Source organism: Bombyx mori, chromosome 18 (genome assembly GCF_030269925.1).
Source record: "Bombyx mori chromosome 18, ASM3026992v2".
NCBI lineage: Eukaryota > Metazoa > Arthropoda > Insecta > Lepidoptera > Bombycidae > Bombyx > Bombyx mori.
This window is the reverse complement of record NC_085124.1, coordinates 1529387-1549643: the sequence shown is the minus strand read 5'-3', so window position 1 is coordinate 1549643 and position 20257 is coordinate 1529387. Positions and strand designations below refer to the sequence as shown.

Sequence of the window (20257 nt, the reverse complement as noted above, 5' to 3'; positions counted from 1 at the left end):
TGTCGAACCGTTCGTTTCGATATCGAGTAGAGGGAACTCGTTCTCGTCCCCGTCAACTGACCGCCGGAGTCCCGCAAGGCTCCGCGCTCTCCCCGTTATTATTTAGTTTGTATATCAATGATATACCCCGGTCTCCGGAGACCCATCTAGCGCTCTTCGCCGATGACACGGCTATCTACTACTCGTGTAGGAAGATGTCGCTGCTTCATCGACGACTCCAGATCGCAGTAGCCACCATGGGACAGTGGTTCCGGAAGTGGCGAATAGACATCAACCCCACGAAAAGCGCAGCGGTGCTCTTCAAAAGGGGTCGCCCTCCGAACATCACTTCGAGCATCCCACTCCGTAGTAGGCGCGCAAACACCTCCGCCGTTAGTCCCATCACTCTCTTTGGCCAGCCCATTCCGTGGGTCTCGAAGGTCAAATATCTAGGCGTCACCCTCGACAGAGGGATGACATTCCGTCCCCATATAAAAACGGTACGCGACCGCGCCGCGTTTATTCTAGGACGACTCTATCCAATGCTTTGTAGTCGAAGCAAACTGTCCCTCCGCAATAAGGTAACTCTCTACAAAACTTGTATACGCCCCGTCATGACGTATGCAAGCGTAGTGTTCGCTCACTCAGCCCGCACTCACTTGAAATCCCTTCAGGTTATTCAATCACGATTCTGCAGGATAGCCGTCGGAGCGCCATGGTTCCTTAGGAATGTGGATCTCCACGATGACCTGGAGCTCGACTCTCTTAGTAAGTATCTACAGTCGGCATCGCTGCGCCATTTTGAGAAGGCGGCACGACATGAGAACCCTCTCATCGTAGCCGCTGGAAACTACATACCCGACCCAGTAGACCGAATGGTAAACCGTCGACGTCGCCCAAAGCACGTCATTACGGATCCTCCTGATCCATTAACGGTGCTTTTAGGCACCACAAGCACCGGTCACCGTCCTCGTCGAACCCGTCGCTTGCGACGAAGGGCTCGACGAGCGAACTAACCCGTAGACACAGCCCACTGAGTTTCTCGCCGGATCTTCTCAGTGGGTCGCGTTTCCGATCCGGTGGTAGATTCTGCGAAGCACTGCTCTTGCTAGGGTCAGTGTTAGCAACTCTCCGGTTGAGCCCCGCGAGCTCACCTACTAACGTTAGGGCGAAGCTGAAATAGCCTCTCAAGGCTATCAGCATAGGTAGGAAAAAAAAAAAAAAAAAAAAAAAAAAAAAAAAAAAAAAAAAAAAAAAAAAAAAAAAAAAAAAGCCTATCTAGGATCCTATGTGTTTCCGGTACCCGTAACACAGGAGAAATTCGTCGCATATGTAATGTATACGTTTTTCAGTTTAATATATAGTTACACTAGATGAGAATAATATTAGATTTACCTTCCATTAGGTTTTCCTCTTTTCTTCTGTATCTGGGTTCGTTAATCGATTCTATACATTCGCAAATTGAAATGCTTTTGTGAAACATGTTTGGTGTTTGAGACAATCAGACGATAGTAGCCGTGATAGAAGTCGTAATATCGACCAATTCCAACACAAGATTTCAACTGAAATGTATCTTTTCATAACAACCAATGTTTTTATTGCACGTACACAAACATTTTAATATTTATCTCGAATTCTAGTAAGGTCCGATCACTGATTTTGTCTTCGTTAATTTTTTTTTAGATTTTTATTATATTATTCACTCATTTCACACTAAACACAAACAGTAGTAAAATACTCAAAATGTTATATTAAAATCACGTAAATTACATTAGTAACTAACACCAACAAGAACAGAGCTAGACTTGAACGGAGCAATTGAATTAGGCGCGTCTCTTAATAGAACTAAAGAATACGTACAGTCATGCACAAACGCTCATAGTGTTATTTAATTTATTATTTTCATTTTGTGTACTTTTTTTATTGCTTAGATGGGCGGACGATCTCACAGCCCACCTGGTGCTAAGTGGTTACTGGAGTCCATAGACATCTACAACGTAAATGCGCCACCCACCTTGAGATATAAGTTCTAAGGTGTCAAGTATAATTACAACGGCTGCTCCACCCTTCAAACCGAAACACATTACTGCTTCACGGCAGAAATAGGCAGGGTGGTGGTATCTACCCGCGCAGACTCACAAGACGTGTTACCACCTGTAATGTACGCCGACACGGGTAGTTACCACTATTCTGCCTAATTCGGTCATTAAGCAGTCATGTATTCCGGTTTGAAGGATGAGCTAGCCATTATAATGAGCCGTGCATGTTCCACTGAGACTATGGGCTCGCAAGGTTGTTCATCCGACCCGCAATAAAAAAAAATCCATAAATTTGGATTCAATTTGTTTTCCGGGTTCTGACCTCGGAGGGGATCGGACGTCGGGTGTAAGAATGCAGGGGAGTCGTTTAGTGGGTGGGTCCTAAAATCCTTGGGCCCGCGGTCTGCTCACAACACCATGCAGATCGTTGAGTCTCACATACCCCGCGCGCCCCTTTTGCGCGGGGACCTCGTAGGAGGTTCGGCCCTCTACCCGAAAAAAAAAAAAAAATATGGATTCAATTTGTTTAGAAACTTTGTTCCTACGTAACTGTCGTCGTTTCCAGAAACCGAAGCCAAGCCGAGTCGGTTCTTAAGTAAGCAAAAGTAAATATAAAATTCAGAATTTCATCAAGTCTGAAGTCGTCGTGGCCTAAAGGATAAGACGTCCGGTGCATTCTATGTAGCAATGCACCGATGTTCGAATCTCGCAGGCGGGTACCAATTTCCTAATGATATACGTACTAGACAAATGTTCACGATTGACTTCCACGGTGAAGAAATAACATCGTGTAATAAAAATGAAACCCGTAAAATTATAGTTTGCGTAATCACTGGTGGTAGGACCTCTTGTGAGTCCGCACGGGTAGGTACCACCACCCCACCTATTTCTGCCGTGAAGCAGTAATGCGTTTCGGTTTGAAGGGTGGAGTAGCCGTTGTAACTATACTGAGACCTTAAAACTTGTATCTCAAGGTGGGTGGCGTATTTGCGTTGTAGACGTCTATGGGCTTCAGTAACCACTTAACACCAGGTGGGCTGTGAGCTCGTTCACCCATCTAAGCAACAAATAAAAAAAAGTCAAGTATGTATAATAACACTTTTCCTAACGAAATTACCGAACAATAGCGAACAACGAATCATATGTATATGGTAATTGAATATTGTGTGAACTAGTTCATTGCTTTAGATATTTACGGTAGTAAAACGACTAGATTTATGTAAGAGATAGAGAAAATAGATGATATGAAACTAGAAGGAGAGTTAGTGAGGGATAGTACTTTTTTATGAATATTTCAAAATCCCGTCGATGCCCGGTCTCAGCTTTCAGAGGTTTCGGACAGCAAAAGCATGCCCGGTCTCGGGAGACACTATAAGAACAGGAAGCACGACTTAGTACCGATCGCGTTTCCAGTGAGCCTATGCTTCGTGATGATAATAAATAAAGCCCAAGGTCAGACACTAAAAGTTGTGGGTGTAGATCTAAGTGTAACAACTTTTCACACAGTCAACTCGGTCACACGGTTATGTAGCTCTGTCACATGTTAGCAATCCTAGCAATCTGCATGCATTGATCCCCGATGGCTATACGTTTAATGTCGTGTTTAAAGAAGCATTACTTTAAATTATATTTTGCTAAATACCCAAATGACAGTGTTTATAAACCAAAAAATATGTCCTAAAACTGCTGCCCAAAATAGCTATTCCACGTGGACGGAGTCGCGGGCACAGCTAGTATTTATTAAAGACTCAAAATCTTCATTTCTCGCGACAAGATTTTTTGCTTTCTAATGGGGTTTCGACGAATTTTGGCTTTAACAGCATTAAATGTCTTTGTATTTCTAACAGAATGCCGTCGCCGATCTTTTCTGGTCTTCGACAGACGAAGTGTTGTTGTATCTGTTGATATTACGATATACGAGCATACGGCTGATACCAAGCTTTTGAAGTCTCTGGAATATGACCGACGCTCCATACCGACTTTGTGCAAGGCGATCTTTGCGATCTTATTTTCTTTAACACCCCATTCCATATTATAATTTTATAATGAACACGAAAAAATATGTGAAATGGCGCAAAATCGAAAGAAGTTTTTAAAATAATACGTGTTACAAATTCAACATAATTAAAAAGTTGAAAAAAAAAAAGTAAAGTTTTTATGTAACAGTATTTATGGCCAGACTAGTTAGTACGTATACTGGATGTCCCAATTTTACCTAACACGTATTCAAGAACACGTTCCACGATAAAGGAACAACGTCGTATAGTAAAATTAAGTCAGCAAGCAATATTGATAAATTTGCATTTTAACTGGTCGTAGGGGATATTGCAATGGCGAAATCTGTTACGGAAGCTACTAGGGCGCCATCTATCGTACTTTGACGTGACTGTAACGGAAATCTTCCCTGGAAGAACAAACTTACAGAAAAGTATTTTATTATGACATATGAAAATAATATTTTGCACGAATCTCTTTGAAGTTACACGAATTCAAAATGAATATTAAATATGAAGCACGTCGTACACACGTAAGAAATAATTCTATTAGGCGAACAACTTTGTCATAATGCTCTCTGTGAATAGACTAGGAGCTGGATGTGTTCATGTTTGTTATTTTAATTTCTACGGGAAAAAGAGTCCACGGTTCATATTTTATCGAGTGACTACCACATCTCTATATTATCTTTTTTTTTTTTTTTGTGATTGAAGGATTACTGGTGGCCCGGAGGCCTTTCCAGTTTCGCCAGGACAGGTGGGCGAGCAAAGGCTCAGTCAGGAGGGGTGGGATTTGCTAACAGCTACCCGAGCGCCTCCGAAGGATACCTAACAACTCAAGAGTAGCTGCTTCGCGAATGAATCTACTACCGGATCGGAATCGCGACCCGCTGAGAAGATCCGGCGAGAAACTCAGCGAGCTGATTCATGGATTAGGTTGCACGGCGAACTCTTTGTCGAGTTCGACGAGTACGGTTACCGAGGTCCCTAAGCCTGCTCCTAGAGCTGAAGGCGTCTAGTGCAAAGGTTATTGGATCTGATGGATCCGTAAGGACGTGTCTAGGGCGTCGACGGTGACTGGCTCCTGCATGATCAGGATTCGGGGAGTAGTCAGCGGCGGCTACGATAAGGCGATTATCATGACGATATATTATCTACACTACCATCGACCTCATATGAATGTGAGATCAAAGGAGTTGGAATTACAGTTTTTTTTGACCATTCAAATCAATTTTGTCCCACTCAGAGACCCGCCTCAGACAGTTCTCCACTTTTGATGGTCCTCCAGCACGAAGCTCCCATAAAAACCCTGTGCCGATACATCGGGTCATGTCGTCACTCATGTAGCAATGCATGACATGATAGAATAAAAAACGTGGGGAGAGCAGCAAGCCTTGTGGCACGCCAGTAGCGTTAATAATTATAATATTAAAGCCGCAAATGTAATGATGACTGTAATGCAAAATGCCCATGCTAAAAGCTAGCGATCCATTTGCAGAGTCCTTCGAACATTCCGTAAGCTGGCAACTTTGACAGAAGTGCCCTATGCCAAACCCTGTCGAAGACCTTCGCAATATCAAGGCTTACAGCGAGAGGTTCGCCCTTGCTCTCCTATATTTCAACTTGCCTTTGAGTAAGATATACAAGATAGCCAGCTGAGCGACCGTGACGGAAACCGTACTGTCGGTCAATGATCAGCTGACGTGCCTCAAGGTACTCTATTTATTATTATTCATCAAAGTATAAAAAGTATCGCGATAGGCCGTTAATTCGAGGGGTACGACCGGTCGGGGGTCACCCATCTTGGGGGTAAGGTGGACATTGGCTGTCTTCCATGAAGACGGAATCCTGTTTGTGCTATAAGAGAGGAAATGTGGCATACAATACATAACTCACGGGCACGTATTTTCAAAACCACTGCGGGGATGTTATATGGCAGTGGTGGAAGACTAGACAAGCAAAAGTTTTAGCTTCAGCGACCGATTAATAATATTAATTAATGTGATATCACTAAATCATTGCGTCTGAGGTCGATATCGTTCATGTTGTCGATGAAGAAATGTTGGTATCTTGTATTTCCTAGTAAAAAATTCACCTGAACTCTAATAAATATTTCCACTTTTTGGTTTAATGCCATTGCTCCTTCGAACCTATGTGTATATTATAAAGTAATGACGAAATGATATTAATTAAGTAACAGTATAAATCTAAATTTGCCCCTCAGAAGGATAAACTCAATATTAAGTCAAAAAGGGTCTCTCGTTCATCAAGTATCTTTACCCGCGCGACGCGACTTTGAATAATTTCGTCATTATTTAGACTCAGGTGGCGTTATGAAGAGATGCCTAAGCTCTTAGGCTATAACGAAATCATTGCTTGGTTAATTTATGTACATGTTTTTGTTTTGAACGATGTAATTCTTTGAAGTCGTTTTTTTGCATATACACAGTAGGTTGCTTGGGTTTGTTTGCTGAAAATAATGTTACATAATTGACAGACATCTCAAAGCCGTTTGAGTTCGCATCTGAAATTCTAAGGAAATATTCCGTGGTTACCCTAAGCGCGTTCTTTAGATGTCTTTTTTTTACTCCCTAAATTTGAAATGAAAAATACTTGCGAAAATTATTATTTTTCTCAGCATTTCAAAGGGAATCTTTCAATGCCAGTTTATTCTTTGGTTTTCGGGAGTCTTAGACAAAATTAAAACTATGTGGTAGTCCGTGACCACGAAACCTGTGAAGTATTCAAAACGTCGGAAATAATATAATTACAATAACAAACACGATGTTAAATCGTATAAGTAGTTTTTATTATATCTTTATAGTCTTCAAAGCCACTGAACGTAACTTCTTGGGATCCTCCAAAAAGTCCACCGAAAAAGTCTCAGTAAAGGACAACCATTTTACTGAGATTATATTTCATCCTATATCATATTATATCATATCATCTCATTTCATGACATTTCATGCCATTTTTCATATAAAAATAAAATAGAAGATTAGGCTGTATGGTATGATACCTTTGCCTTTCAAGTTGAAAAAATAAAACTACTACTATTACTCTTTATAGTCGTGACGTGCAATATCTTTGACAGGACATACGAGCTACAGCGACTAGACATAGACTAAGAGAGAGACTTGATGGGTGATTCGAAAAGAAACAAAAGAAAATATTATTTATTTATTGCATAGACGGGTGGACGAGCTCACAACCCACCTGGTGTTAAGTGGTTACCGAAGCCCATAGAGATTTACAACGTAAATGCCTCCACCTACCTTGAGATACGAGTTCTAAGGTCTCAGTATAACGACCCTTCAAACCGAAAGGCATTACTGCTTCACGGCAGAAATAGGTGGTGGTACCTACCCGTGCGGACTCAGAAAACGTCCTACCACCGTGGAAGTCAATCGTGAACATTTGTTAAGTACGTATTCCATTAGAAAAATTGGTACCCGCCTGCGGGATCGTCCGACACGAATGCAACGGACGTCTAATCCTTTAGGCCACGACGACTGCGATTGATGGAACGAGGAGGAACATGACTGGCAGTGGTGATTCTTTTCAATGCCTTCTTTAAAAGAATTTTTACTGGTGTTAGAACCTCTTGTGAGTCCGCGCGGGTAGGTACTACCACCCTGCCCCTATTTCTGCCGTGAAACAGTAATGCGTTTCGGTTTGAAGCGTAGGGCAGCCGTTGTAACTATACTCGAGACCTTAGAACTAATATCTCAAGGGGGTGGCGCAGTTACGTTGTAGATGTCTATAGGCTCCAGTTACCACTTAACACCAGGTGGGCTATGAGCTCGTCCACCAATCTAAACAATATGAAATAGGCGACAAACGAACGAACCGACCATTCGTTTATTATAACTCTTAAGATTAAATACGTGTATCTAATGACTTTAGGAGCGTAAGTTATTATTACTTAAATTGCGAAACATATTTGCCTCGGCTGGCTTTAATCTCCACGACTAGCATCCACGACTATGATAAACGCGTCCCGTTCTCTCTGGAACCGTCGGTGAAGTTCCCGCAAAACACATAAATATTTCAGTGTCCTAAGCTTACACCTAGCCGTACGTTATTCAAGCGAAATTGTGCTTAAAGCGCTCAGACATAAGAACCTAGGTAGTGTGTATTCTGTTTTATTATAGTAAAACTTTATAGACCCCGTTTTTATTTATTGCGTTCTGTTTAAAATGCTGTGTGTTTAGTCTAAGTACTATTTTCAATTGCAAGTGTTATTTACGAATGTATTTTTGCGATAGATGTTTTTACAATTCGCGACTTACCAGAGATTATTGCTTGAGCTTTTCCCTACTTATTGGCTGGTAGCCTAAGAGAGTATTTCAGCGACGACTGGATGGGTAGGTGAGCTCACGGGCTCAACCTGAGAGAATTTGCTAAGACCAGCCCTAACAAGAGCAGTGTTTCGCAGAGTTTGCCACAGGATCGGAATCGTGACCCGCTGAGAAGATCCGGCGAGAAACTCAGTGGGCTGTGTCTATTGGTTAGTTTGCTCGTAGAACTCTTCATCGTAATGGACGAGGATGGTGACCGGTGCTTGAGAGGCCTAAAAGCACCCAGAGTGAATCCGGGGGATCCGACAAGACATGTTTCGGGCTACCTCGGCTTTGCGATTTTTTATTTTTATTGCTTAGATGGCTGAACGAGCTCACAGCCCATCTGGCGTTAAGTGTTTACTGGAGCCCATAGACATTTACAACGTAAATGCGCCACCCACCTTGACATATACGTTCTAAAGTCTCAGTATAGTTACAACGGCTCTCCCACCCTTCAAACCGAAACGCATTACTGCTTCACGGCAAAAATAGGCAGGGCGGTGGTACCTACCCGTGCGGACTCACTAGAGGTCCTACCACCAGTAAAAATCTAGAGATTCGTGCCAAACTGCCCCTTTGAAAGAGCACACGAGCATCGACGTGCCACTTGTGGTACTGTTGTCCTATAAACTCTATATTCGCATGAAGGATTACCGTGGTAGACAATAGCAGTGTCAACCAATAGGGCTAGTTCAGCCGGCGGTGACCAGATCATGGTAATTAATTTACAAATTGAACAGAAGCCTGGTGAGGATGGAGCCGTGTAGAACTCAAACCCAGATAGGGCGGGGTTACGAACGAGCTTCCTGGCTCAATAATATATTACGATTTAAGTTAATTCAATTTTAGGATGTATTTAAATTGATATTCGATTTCTAACTACACCAGTTCCGATTGCATCGCCGTTCAGTCCGGACGCGTTTTTGCAAATAATTGTCGCTGCCGTCGCGAACGTGAGTCTCGAGTTGTCCAACATTGTCGTTGTCGCACCGATCGCGGCATTGTTGTGCATTCTTGACGCGCTGTCGCTGGCGTCGCGACCTTGAGTTGTAAAAACAGTTTGTACTTGAGTTGTGCACTCGAAACGCCAACTTCACTATCATCTTCACTCATACCATATTATTAAATTTATTTATATTATTCGGCGAGCAAAATAGTCTTTTTAAAGACTGAACCCCCACTGCGATCACCGCTTGTTGTGGCACTCACAACCCAGTGGGGCCCCACCTTCCAAACTCCACCCCAATCCCCAGCCAACTGCCGTTTTCACGGCAAAGGCACTCCCCCCCTTTTGTTGCTGGTAAAGCACAAGGGGTGAACTCCTACTCAGGGGACTCGCCTTTCGGCGAGTGTGCCTTAAGTCCCGGGGACGCCCCCCCCGGGCAAAACTACGATGGAAGAAGAAGATAACCCCGCGTTGTTCGCGAAATTCGTTCGAGAGTACTGCCCGGACATTATGTCGAAGTTTAGGGCGTACAAAGCTAGCCTAGTAGCCGCGACTATCCCCGACTCACCGATGTCGCCCCCCACCCCCGCGCCCGCGTCGATCGCGTCTTGCGCGGCATCAAGCTCCGGCTCCGACTCCGAGTCGGAAATGGAGTTCGAGTCGGCCGCCAGCCCCGAACCCGGAACCTCCGATGGGTTCACCACCGTCGCGCGCGGGAAAAAACGCGCCCGCGCCGTGGAACCGTCCGCGGCGCCGAAACAGCCAAAGGCCGCGAACGCGTCGCGTCCTAAAGTCGTGGTCTCACCCGACTCCCCTCGCCGCGCAACCCCGTCGCCGCGACCCCAACCCGCGTCCGTCCGCAAAATTCCCGCGCCGCCGCCGGTAATTTTGCAAGATAAGGCCGCGTGGGATCGCGTATCCCGTGCCTGTAAGGCACAAAACGTAAACGTCATCCATGCGCGTAACATCGCGCACGGCATTCAAATAAAAACGGCCTCACCGGACGACCACAGGGCGCTGACAGCCCACCTCCGAAAGGAACGCATAAGCTTCCACACTTATGCGCTCCAGGAGGATCGCGAGCTCCGCGTAGTAATACGCGGAGTACCGAAGGAGCTCGACGTCGAGCTGGTCAAGGAGGACCTCATCGGGCAGGCGTACCCGATTGTAAGCGTGCACCGAATGCACAGCGGGCGCGATAAATTCGCATATAATATGGTTCTCGTCGCGTTAGAACCAACCGCCGAAGGCAAACGGATTGCCTCAAGCCTCCGCACCGTTTGCGGCTTATCCGGGGTCACCGTCGAGGCCCCATATAAAAAAGGCACTCCCGGGCAGTGCCACCGCTGTCAGTTATACGGCCACTCCGCGCGCAACTGCCACGCGCGCCCGCGGTGCGTAAAGTGCCTCGGCGACCACGCGACAGCCGACTGTTCGCGGGTCAAAGAGACAGCGACTGAACCACCGAGCTGTGTGCTCTGCCAGAAGCAGGGCCACACAGCCAACTACCGCGGATGCCCCAAGGCCCCGCGGAAGCGTCTGGCCAACGCGCCTCCAAAAACCGTCGGCCCAAAGACTTCGGCGCCCCGCGCGCCGAAACCTGCCTTCGTGCCGGCACCGGTGCCCACCGTCTCCGCGTGGGCAAAACCGCTGCCGCTCACGTTGGCAGGAAAGCCACCGGCACCCCAGCCCCTGCTCGCGCCGCGCCCCGCCCCCGCGCCCGGTCCCGCGCCTCGCCCCGGCCCCGCGCGGCCTGCCGTTAACGAATTCTCAATCGTGCGCGATTATATCGCCGCGATAAATATCGACCGCATGCGTGCGTTCGCCTACGCCATGCGCAGAGCGGTCACGGCCGAAGACCGCCTAAACGCGACGTTCGAGTACATCGACGTCATCGAGTCCGTCCAGCGCACGCTGGTTTGATTACCGGTAATCAATGGCGTGCAACGGTAGGGAAAAACCGCGTTCTATAAAGTTAGCATTTTATAATGCTAACGGACTCGCGCGTCAGCGCGATCAAGTATATGAGTTTCTCCGCGATAATCTCATCGACATCCTTCTGGTGCAGGAGACCTTCCTAAAGCCCTCGCGTCGCGACCCCAAAGTCGCGAACTACGTCATGGTTAGGAATGACAGACTCTCCGCCCGCAAGGGCGGGACTGTCATTTACTATAGGAGGGCCCTGCACTGCGTCCCTCTCGATACTCCCTCGCTCTTACATATCGAGGCGTCAGTGTGCCGCATCGCGCTGACGGGACACCAGCCGATCGTCATCGCATCCGTTTATCTCCCCCCTGACAAACCCCTCCTGAGCAGTGACCTCGAGACACTGTTCGGTATGGGGGACGCGGTCATCCTGGCAGGCGATTTAAATTGCCACCACACTAGGTGGAACTGCCATCGCACGAATGTGAACGGTAGGCGTCTCGACGCGTTCATAGACGACCTCACATTCGAAGTATTCAACCCCCCGACCCCCACGTGCTATCCGTACAACGCCGCGCGTCGTCCGAGCACAATAGATCTGGCACTGCTGAGGAACGTAACTCTGCGCTTACGCTCCATCGAGGCAATGTCAGAACTCGACTCAGACCACCGACCTGTCGTCATGCAGCTCGGTCGCCCACTCAACCGCGAACCAGATACGAGGACCATGGTGGATTGGAAGAAGCTGGGCACGTGCTTAGCTGACACCGCTCCACCAATCCTCCCTTGCGGCCCGGATTCAACTCCATCCCCCGAGGATACCGTCGAATCCATAAACATCTTCACTGATCACGTCTCGACGGCGATCATAAGATCCTCGAAACAAGTCGATGTGGAGGACTGCTTCCACCGCATCAGACTTTCCCCCGAACTTAGGGACCTAGTTAGAATTAGAAACGCGGCAATCCGGGCCTACGATCGATATCCCACGGATTCAAACCGGACTCGGATGCGTCGCTTACAGCGGGAGGTCAAATCCCGCTTAAGCGACGCCCGAAACGAAAACTGGGATAGTTATTTAGAAGAACTCGCGCCCACTCACCAAGCATACTGGCAACTAGCTAGGACCCTCAAGTCCGAAACTATAGCCACTATGCCGCCTCTCGTACGCCCCTCAGGCCAACCACCGGCTTACGATGACGATGACAAGGCAGAGTTGCTGGCCGATGCACTGCAAGAGCAGTGCACCACCAGCACTCAACACGCGGACCCCGAACACACCGAGTTCGTCGACAGGGAGGTCGAGCGCAGAGCTTCCCTGCCGCCCTCGGACGCGTTACCCCCCATTACCACTTCCGAGGTCAAGGAGGCGATCGATAGCCTACAACCACGGAAAGCTCCCGGCTCCGACGGCATCCGCAACCGCGCGCTTAAACTGTTACCAGCCCAACTGATAACGATGTTGGCCACCATATTAAATGCTGCTATGACGAACTGCATCTTTCCCGCGGCGTGGAAAGAAGCGGACGTTATCGGCATACACAAGCCGGGCAAACCGAAGAACGAAACCGCGAGTTACCGCCCCATCAGTCTCCTCCCGGCGATAGGCAAACTATACGAACGGCTCCTTCGTAAACGCCTCTGGGACTTCGTATCCGCGAATAAAATTCTTATAGACGAGCAGTTTGGATTCCGCGCCAGACACTCGTGCGTCCATCAAGTGCACCGCCTCACGGAGCACATCTTACTAGGGCTGAACAGGCGGAAACCCATTCCGACAGGAGCCCTCTTCTTCGATATAGCGAAGGCGTTCGACAAAGTCTGGCACAACGGTTTGATATACAAACTGTATAACATGGGAGTGCCAGACAGACTCGTGCTCATCATACGAGACTACTTGTCGAACCGTTCGTTCCGATATCGAGTCGAGGGAACGCGTTCCCGGCCCCGTCACGTCACAGCCGGAGTCCCGCAAGGCTCCGCCCTCTCCCCGTTACTATTCAGTTTGTATATCAACGATATACCCCGGTCTCCGGAGACCCATCTGGCGCTCTTCGCCGATGACACCGCCATCTACTACTCGTGTAGGAAGAAGGCGTTGCTTCATCGACGACTTCAGACCGCAGCTACCACCATGGGACAGTGGTTCCGGAAGTGGCGCATCGACATTAACCCCACGAAAAGCACAGCGGTGCTCTTCAAAAGGGGTCGCCCTCCGAACACCACGCTGAGCATCCCTCTCCCGACTAGGCGCGTCAACACCCCCGCCCCCGCCGTTCGCCCAATCACGATGTACGACCAGCCCATACCGTGGGCCCCGAAGGTCAAATATTTAGGCGTCACCCTCGACAGTAGGATGACATTCCGCCCCCACATCAAGACGGTACGCGACCGTGCCGCCTTCATTCTAGGACGTCTCTACCCGATGATATGTAGGCGAAGTAAAATGTCCCTTAGAAATAAGGTGACACTCTACAAAACTTGCATACGCCCCGTCATGACCTATGCAAGTGTAGTGTTCGCTCACGCGGCCCGCATACACTTAAAATCCTTTCAAATTATTCAATCCCGTTTTTGCAGGATAGCCGTCGGAGCCCCGTGGTTCGTCAGGAACGTCGACCTCCATGACGACCTGGACTTAGAGTCCATCAGTAAGTATCTGCAGTCGGCGTCCATGCGCCACTTCGATAAAGCGGCACGACACGAGAACCCTCTCATCGTGGCCGCCGGTAACTACATTCCCGATCCTGCGGACAGAATGGAAAGCAGTCGACGTCGCCCTAAACACGTCATCTCGGATCCTCCTGATCCACTAACGGTGCTTTTAGGTACTTCAAGCACCGGTCACCGTTCTCGTCGAACCCGTCGCTTGCGACGAAGGGCTCGACGAGTAAATTAACTCTCAGACACAGCCCACTGAGTTTCTCGCCGGATCTTCTCAGTGGGTCGCGTTTCCGATCCGGTGGTAGATTCTGCGAAGCACGACTCTTGCTAGGGTTCGTGTTAGCAACATCGTCAGGTTTGAGCCCCGTGAGCTCACCTACTAAAGTTAAGGCTACGCTGAAATAGCCGCTAGGGCTATCAGCTTAGGTAGGAAAAAAAAAAAAAAAAAAACTAACTACACATCCGATTCGTTTTGTGTTTACAAAGCCTGTGTAAGCTTCGTTATTATTAAATGAAAAGCTCGGGCTCCATTTGTTCGGGATTTCGATGCGAAAGTTAGCTTTTTGCGGATTAAAAGTTTAAACGAAGGTTGCATGTGGAAAATGTATGTGCTTGTTTTTATTGATGATGTTTTTTTAGTTGAAAATCGTTAAGTTAGTGTTGCATAACGAAGAAGTCGCTTCTTTTAGATAGAGCAAGTATTTTTTCATATTAATTAATTACGATTTTTTAATGCTTCATGCTGATAAATAAACCAGTAGTTAAAGTACAATTGCTAATTCGCTAATGTTTTGAATAAATGAATTTCTAATAGTAGATTTAAAATTAAAGTCACGCATTCCCGTATGATTTGAATAATGAAAAAATAAAATGAAAGTCTGCGAAATAAAAAATAATGTAGTGAAGCTAATTATGAGTCTAGACAGGTCAGTATTATCACCATGTCTATTTGGTTCATGATTATAGAAAAGTTAACCTTTTTTTTCCAGTTAGCCTACCAATCCTGACGTTAGCAGTAAAATTACGCGTCAGCTGATTTTAATTTGTGTTACATTGAGCACAATTAATAATATGGTAAGATTTAAAGGGTATACGTAGACGACTTTACTTTTACTGGTGGTAGGACCGCTTGTGAGTCCGCGCGGGTAGATACCACCGCCCTGCCTATTTCTGCCGTGAAGCAGTGATGCGTTTCGGTTTGAAGGGTGGGGCAGCCGTTGTAACTATACTTGAGACCTTAGAACTTATATCTCAAGGTGGGTGGCGCATTTACGTTGTAGATGTCTATGGGCTCCAGTAACCACTTAACACCAGGTGGGCTGTGAGCTCGTCCACCCATCTAAGCAATAAAAAAAAAGACTAACAGCATTTTTTTAATCATTTTATAAGCTTATCGTGAGTATCTGCCATGAACTGTTATACTAGTAGATGACGCGTAGCAACTGTTCATACATTACGTGTTACACATAAAATATTAGTAAAACGAACTTTTCAGAATGTGATTTAATTTATAAACTAAAGAATGATTGACAACCACTCTTTTTCTGGATTATACTTAGTACAATTTTCTTTTTATTATTTACACAAATGGAAAACAAACAGATGGCGACACTGTTTATTTTATTAGTGAATTTACTCGTCTGTGTAAGGAGTCCGGGCTATTATATTTACTGTCAACTTTGCTGCTACTGCTTGACATTTCAATTTAATAAGCTCGGACACTCAACGTCTCATAAAGGAACGCTTTGAGTCTCTCGTAATAAAGGTCGGTTTCGAATGGCTGATGTTGAGTAGGTTTTTATACTTTTCCAGACATCATTTTTTAGTGTAGGACGCAGCGCGTGGGTGTTTATTCTGAGATGTGGAATTATAATTTTTTGTTGTTATCTTCCGTGAATTTACGTAAATCAATTTTATCAATTTTATAATTCAGATATTTCTAGGACATGCTTGATTGTAGTCGAACGCCAATTTAATTGTTACAATTTCCTCCCTGTCTTTCAGAGTTGAACTAGGCAATCATTCGCGACAGAAATAATGTTAGGACGGTGTCTATTATAAGCTCTAACGACATCTACTACAACAACAACAGTAATTGTTTTTTATTTGTCGCGTAGACGGTTGAATGTGGTGGTATTAACCCTCACACATTTTGAGGTCCACCAATTTAATGTTTTGTAAAACGGCTATTCCATCCTTCAAATCGGATAGATGACTGCTTCGCTGCAGAAGTTTTTCTGCTCCTCAATTGTTTCACTCTTGATAGAGCAGTTGTGGACGTCATGTAGTGTTGGAGAGGGCAGCCGTTGTAACTATACTTGACCTTAGAACTTATATCTCAAGGTGGGTGGCGCATTTACGTCGTAGATGTCTATGGGCTCCAGTAACCACTTCACACCAGGTGGACTGTGAGCTCGTCCACCCACATAAGCAATTAAAAAAAACCTGATTACCGCGGGTACTCTCTCATTACTCGATACGAGTGTAATGGGTGTCTTATCCTTTAGACCCGACAGTTTGGAAATCCGCTATTACCACATCGATCAAATCGTTTATGGGACATTCGGAAGGGACTTAACTATGTTTGACATGGTAAGTATCAATGAGGGGTATCTTTTTCACGTCAAGTGCTTCTAATGGCTTTCGATAGCAAAAGTACCCTCTTGATTTAATACAACGTTAAACCATGGGTTTACCACATCCCATTAATCATAGGAACCAATAACCGTGGGAAACGTGCGGAAAAACGCCGCTAAAATTATGAGATAAACGCTATGTCATCAATAACGTGGTATCACGATGGCGATTTAACAAAGAATGCTTTTATAATAACATTGTTTTGTAAGGCTAGTGGCCAAAAATTTATTGGGCTCGAGGGTTCATATCTCATCCTCTATTTATTGGTATCAAATGCAGGGGTAGTTGGGGATTTGGAAATTGCTTGGGGTATCAAAGTCGTGTCTACTTCTGCCGAGAAATAACGTTAGTCGTGATAGAGCAGGTGATCGCGGTCTGCCTTGTATGGGAGGGGTCGCGTCGTGCCCTTGTAACACATACTGTACGCCTTTGACCTGTCGCTTCCAAATATCGTAGCCAGGTGGTTCTGGAGTCGTGGCGAGCAGTGTTCGGCTTTTCCAAGTGCACCCCCTACAGAAGTAGGTGGTGGGATATAGCAGAGAATATTCTCCTCTCTCTGATATGTCTTTATTTAGCATTCTCCGTAGGCAAAAAGCCGCATTTTTCTCCAGACCAAAAAAGGAAGTAATCCTGACAAAACTAGAAAATGAGTCTTTGTACACCGAAACTCACTAACAAAATGACATTTTATGAGGTTAATTTTACACAGCCATCACCGCAACTTCATAAAACAGTTCGTAAGGGGAATAAATTGGAAAAAGGATTAGGTGTGTTTATGCTTTCCTCTCTCATTATAATTGGAAGCAAAATGGAGAAATTTGCTTTGGAGATAAACGTTTCTATTTTTCCTTATAGAACATCGTTATGACGGGATACGATTTTACGTCGGTTTGTCAATTTAGGGGAAATGGCTTAGCGTAAATAATCTTTGTTTTTTTTTTTAGCAAAAGTGGGGTTCCTGGCTACCGTACTGAAATCCCTCTGTTGTATAGGTAATATTTGTGAAATTAATTAAGGACGAGGATAAGTATGACTGTTTATAAGATAAGCAGTCCGGGGTCTGACCGGTTTGAGCGTTTGTAAAACAGCCAGGTTCTTCGAGTTGTGAGTATGCCATCAATGGCGCCATTTAATTTTATTTATTAGATGCCGTCGGTTTTAATCTAACAGTTTTTTGAATTTTTGACACCGCACAATCTAAGCCTGAACGTATACTGAGACGAAATTTGTGAATAAATATGATATATTTTTATACGTTGGATAATATATTGGAATGCAGGTGTCGTCAGAAGTCGTCGTGTCCTAAAGGATTAGATGTCCGGTGCATTCGTGTTGAGCGACGCACCGGTGTTAGAATCTCAGGCGGGTACCAGTTTTTCTAATGAAATACGTACTCAACAAATGTTCACGATTGACTTCCACGGTGAAGGAATAGCATCGTGTAATAAAAATCAAACCCGCAAAATTATAATTTGCGTAATCACTGGTGGTAGGACCTCTTGGGAGTCCGCATGGATAGGTACCACCACCCTGCCTATTTCTGCCGTGAAGCAGTAATGCGTCTCGGCTTTAAGGGTGGGGCAGCCGTTGTAATTATACTGAGGCCTTAGAACTTATATCTCAAGGTGGGTGACGCATTTACGTTGTAGTTGTCTATGGGCTCCAGTAACCATTTAACATCAGGTGGGCTGTGAGCTCGTCCACCCATCTAAGCAATAAAAAAAAAGCTCTTACATACAAAAAAATATTAAGGGTAATCGGAAATGACACACTGATTTCTTGTACAAGGATGAAAAAATAACAAGGGACCAATTCCGTTATCTGACAATACTTGCGGAGTTTTGAAACTAAGCTAAAAACTTCGACGATAGTGTCCGTTCTAGCAACACTTCGAAATAACGCGGAGATTACGCGAGATTGTAAAGTTCTTGTTTAGTTTTGTCTTGTGATCGTATCGTGGGAGTGCTAGCTACCACTGTAAGGTTGTAAAATAATTGTAATGCTATCTATCTGTTAGCGATACGTTAAATATAAATTTGCTATGATTGGTATATTAGGTGTATTTTTGTTTGTATGGTGTAACAAAAGTTTTAGCTTAGTTTTAAATTAACAAGATTTGTAAGAGGGAGTGCGCGGGGTTCAACGAGAGGTGAGGGGGCCTCGGACCGGTGACCTGAGGCGAACGAAGTCAGTGCTGTTACCAAATTAACGAACGCCGCGCGCTTCCTAACCACTAAAGTTTTTGTCATCCCACGTCACTATAGATAATAAACATTTTTCTCACAAAAAACCTCTATTAGTGCATTCCACCAACCTACGAACCAACATAAATTACACTATCTATCAGGTCGTCAAGCACGCAGTCATGGATTTGTATTGACTAGAGGTCCCGCAGTAGTCGAAATCCGACTATAATTAATTAGAATTGTAAGTTTGTACACTATTATGATTGTATTTTATACTTCTATAATCACAAATTTCGCCAAGACTACACTATAAAAAATATTAACAAAGACAAACAATATTTAATCTCAATTTGACAATAGACGTCAAGAACAAAAGATTGACAATAAATAGTATGCATGGTATGTAGTGTGTGTAATGTTTTCTTTATTGATTTAATGTATCTTTTATGCGTTATTTAAAAAAAATATTAGCATTGTGCACTTCTTCTCTATATTCTCTATAAGTGTGGAATATTTCATACTCCTCCGTCCGCGCAATTTTCGTAAAAAGGGATACCAAGTTTTTGCTTCACGTATTAATATATAGATAATACATTATTCACATACTAACACGCCTCATTATCCCTACTTGGCATTTAGATTTTATTATCACCCTACCTTGCTCCCTTAATAATGGTTTAAATGCGAAGATGACCTCACGGCCTACTTTAAATGGTTACCGGAGCCCATAGACCTGCCAATACGAATTCTACCTTAAGACATGAGATCGAAGTCTCAAATGTATAACGACAGCTTCGTTCTTTGAACCTGACTAAAGGTTCATGACTACCTTATGAATGCCGTAAATTGGCTACTCTATATATTAATACGTGAAGCAAAAACTTTGTATCCCTTTTTACGAAAATTGCGCGGGGAAAGGAGTATGACATTTCCCTCACTTATAGAGAATATAGAGAAGAAGTGAGAATGTTAATATATTTTTAATTTATGCATAAAACATACATTAAATCAATAAAAAAAAAACATTAGACACACTACCATGTATTTGACACACACACACATACATATAAGCATGCATACTATTTGTTTAATGTCAAAATTTTCTTAGTCTGTGGTCAAATTGAGAGTAGACTAAATATTGTTTGTTTTTATTAATATTTAACTAAAGTGTAGTCTTGGCGAAATCTATGAATAAAGAAGTATAGTAATCTTTGACAATAGAACCTTAATAATGTTCAAATTTATAATTTTAATTAATTATAGCCGAATTCCGACTACTGCGGGACCACAAGTAAGAATAAATTTACAGTCTTTATTTTCTAAATTCCAACGAAAAAATCTCTATAAATAATGCAGTATGTACCCATATTACTAAGTCAGATTTCTAAAAGATTAAAGTTTACATTCTGTCAAGACAGGCAGCCTCTACAGGGTTTTCAATTTAACTAAATGCACTGCTATACTCGTGTGCTTCATATTCCCCGAGGGAGTCGTTGCAGGGATTTCTACATAAGTATTCGCTTAGTGCTTAGAACTTAGAGGT

General features: G+C 44.6%; 1 protein-coding gene across 2 annotated transcripts in view; it reads right to left on the bottom strand.

Annotated features, from left to right (window-relative positions):
• LOC101739021 (dopamine D2-like receptor) overlaps positions 1-20257 on the bottom strand; it is a 210250-nt gene that overhangs the window by 58345 nt on the left and 131648 nt on the right. The window contains exon 1 of one of the 2 annotated variants that reach the window (XM_004925908.5): positions 1375-1795. The exons of the other annotated variant lie outside the window; for it this stretch is intronic. The gene's annotated coding sequence lies outside the window, so the exon portion shown is untranslated. Of the gene's footprint in view, positions 1-1374; positions 1796-20257 lie in introns of those variants that run through there. 2 annotated transcript variants of the gene reach the window in all.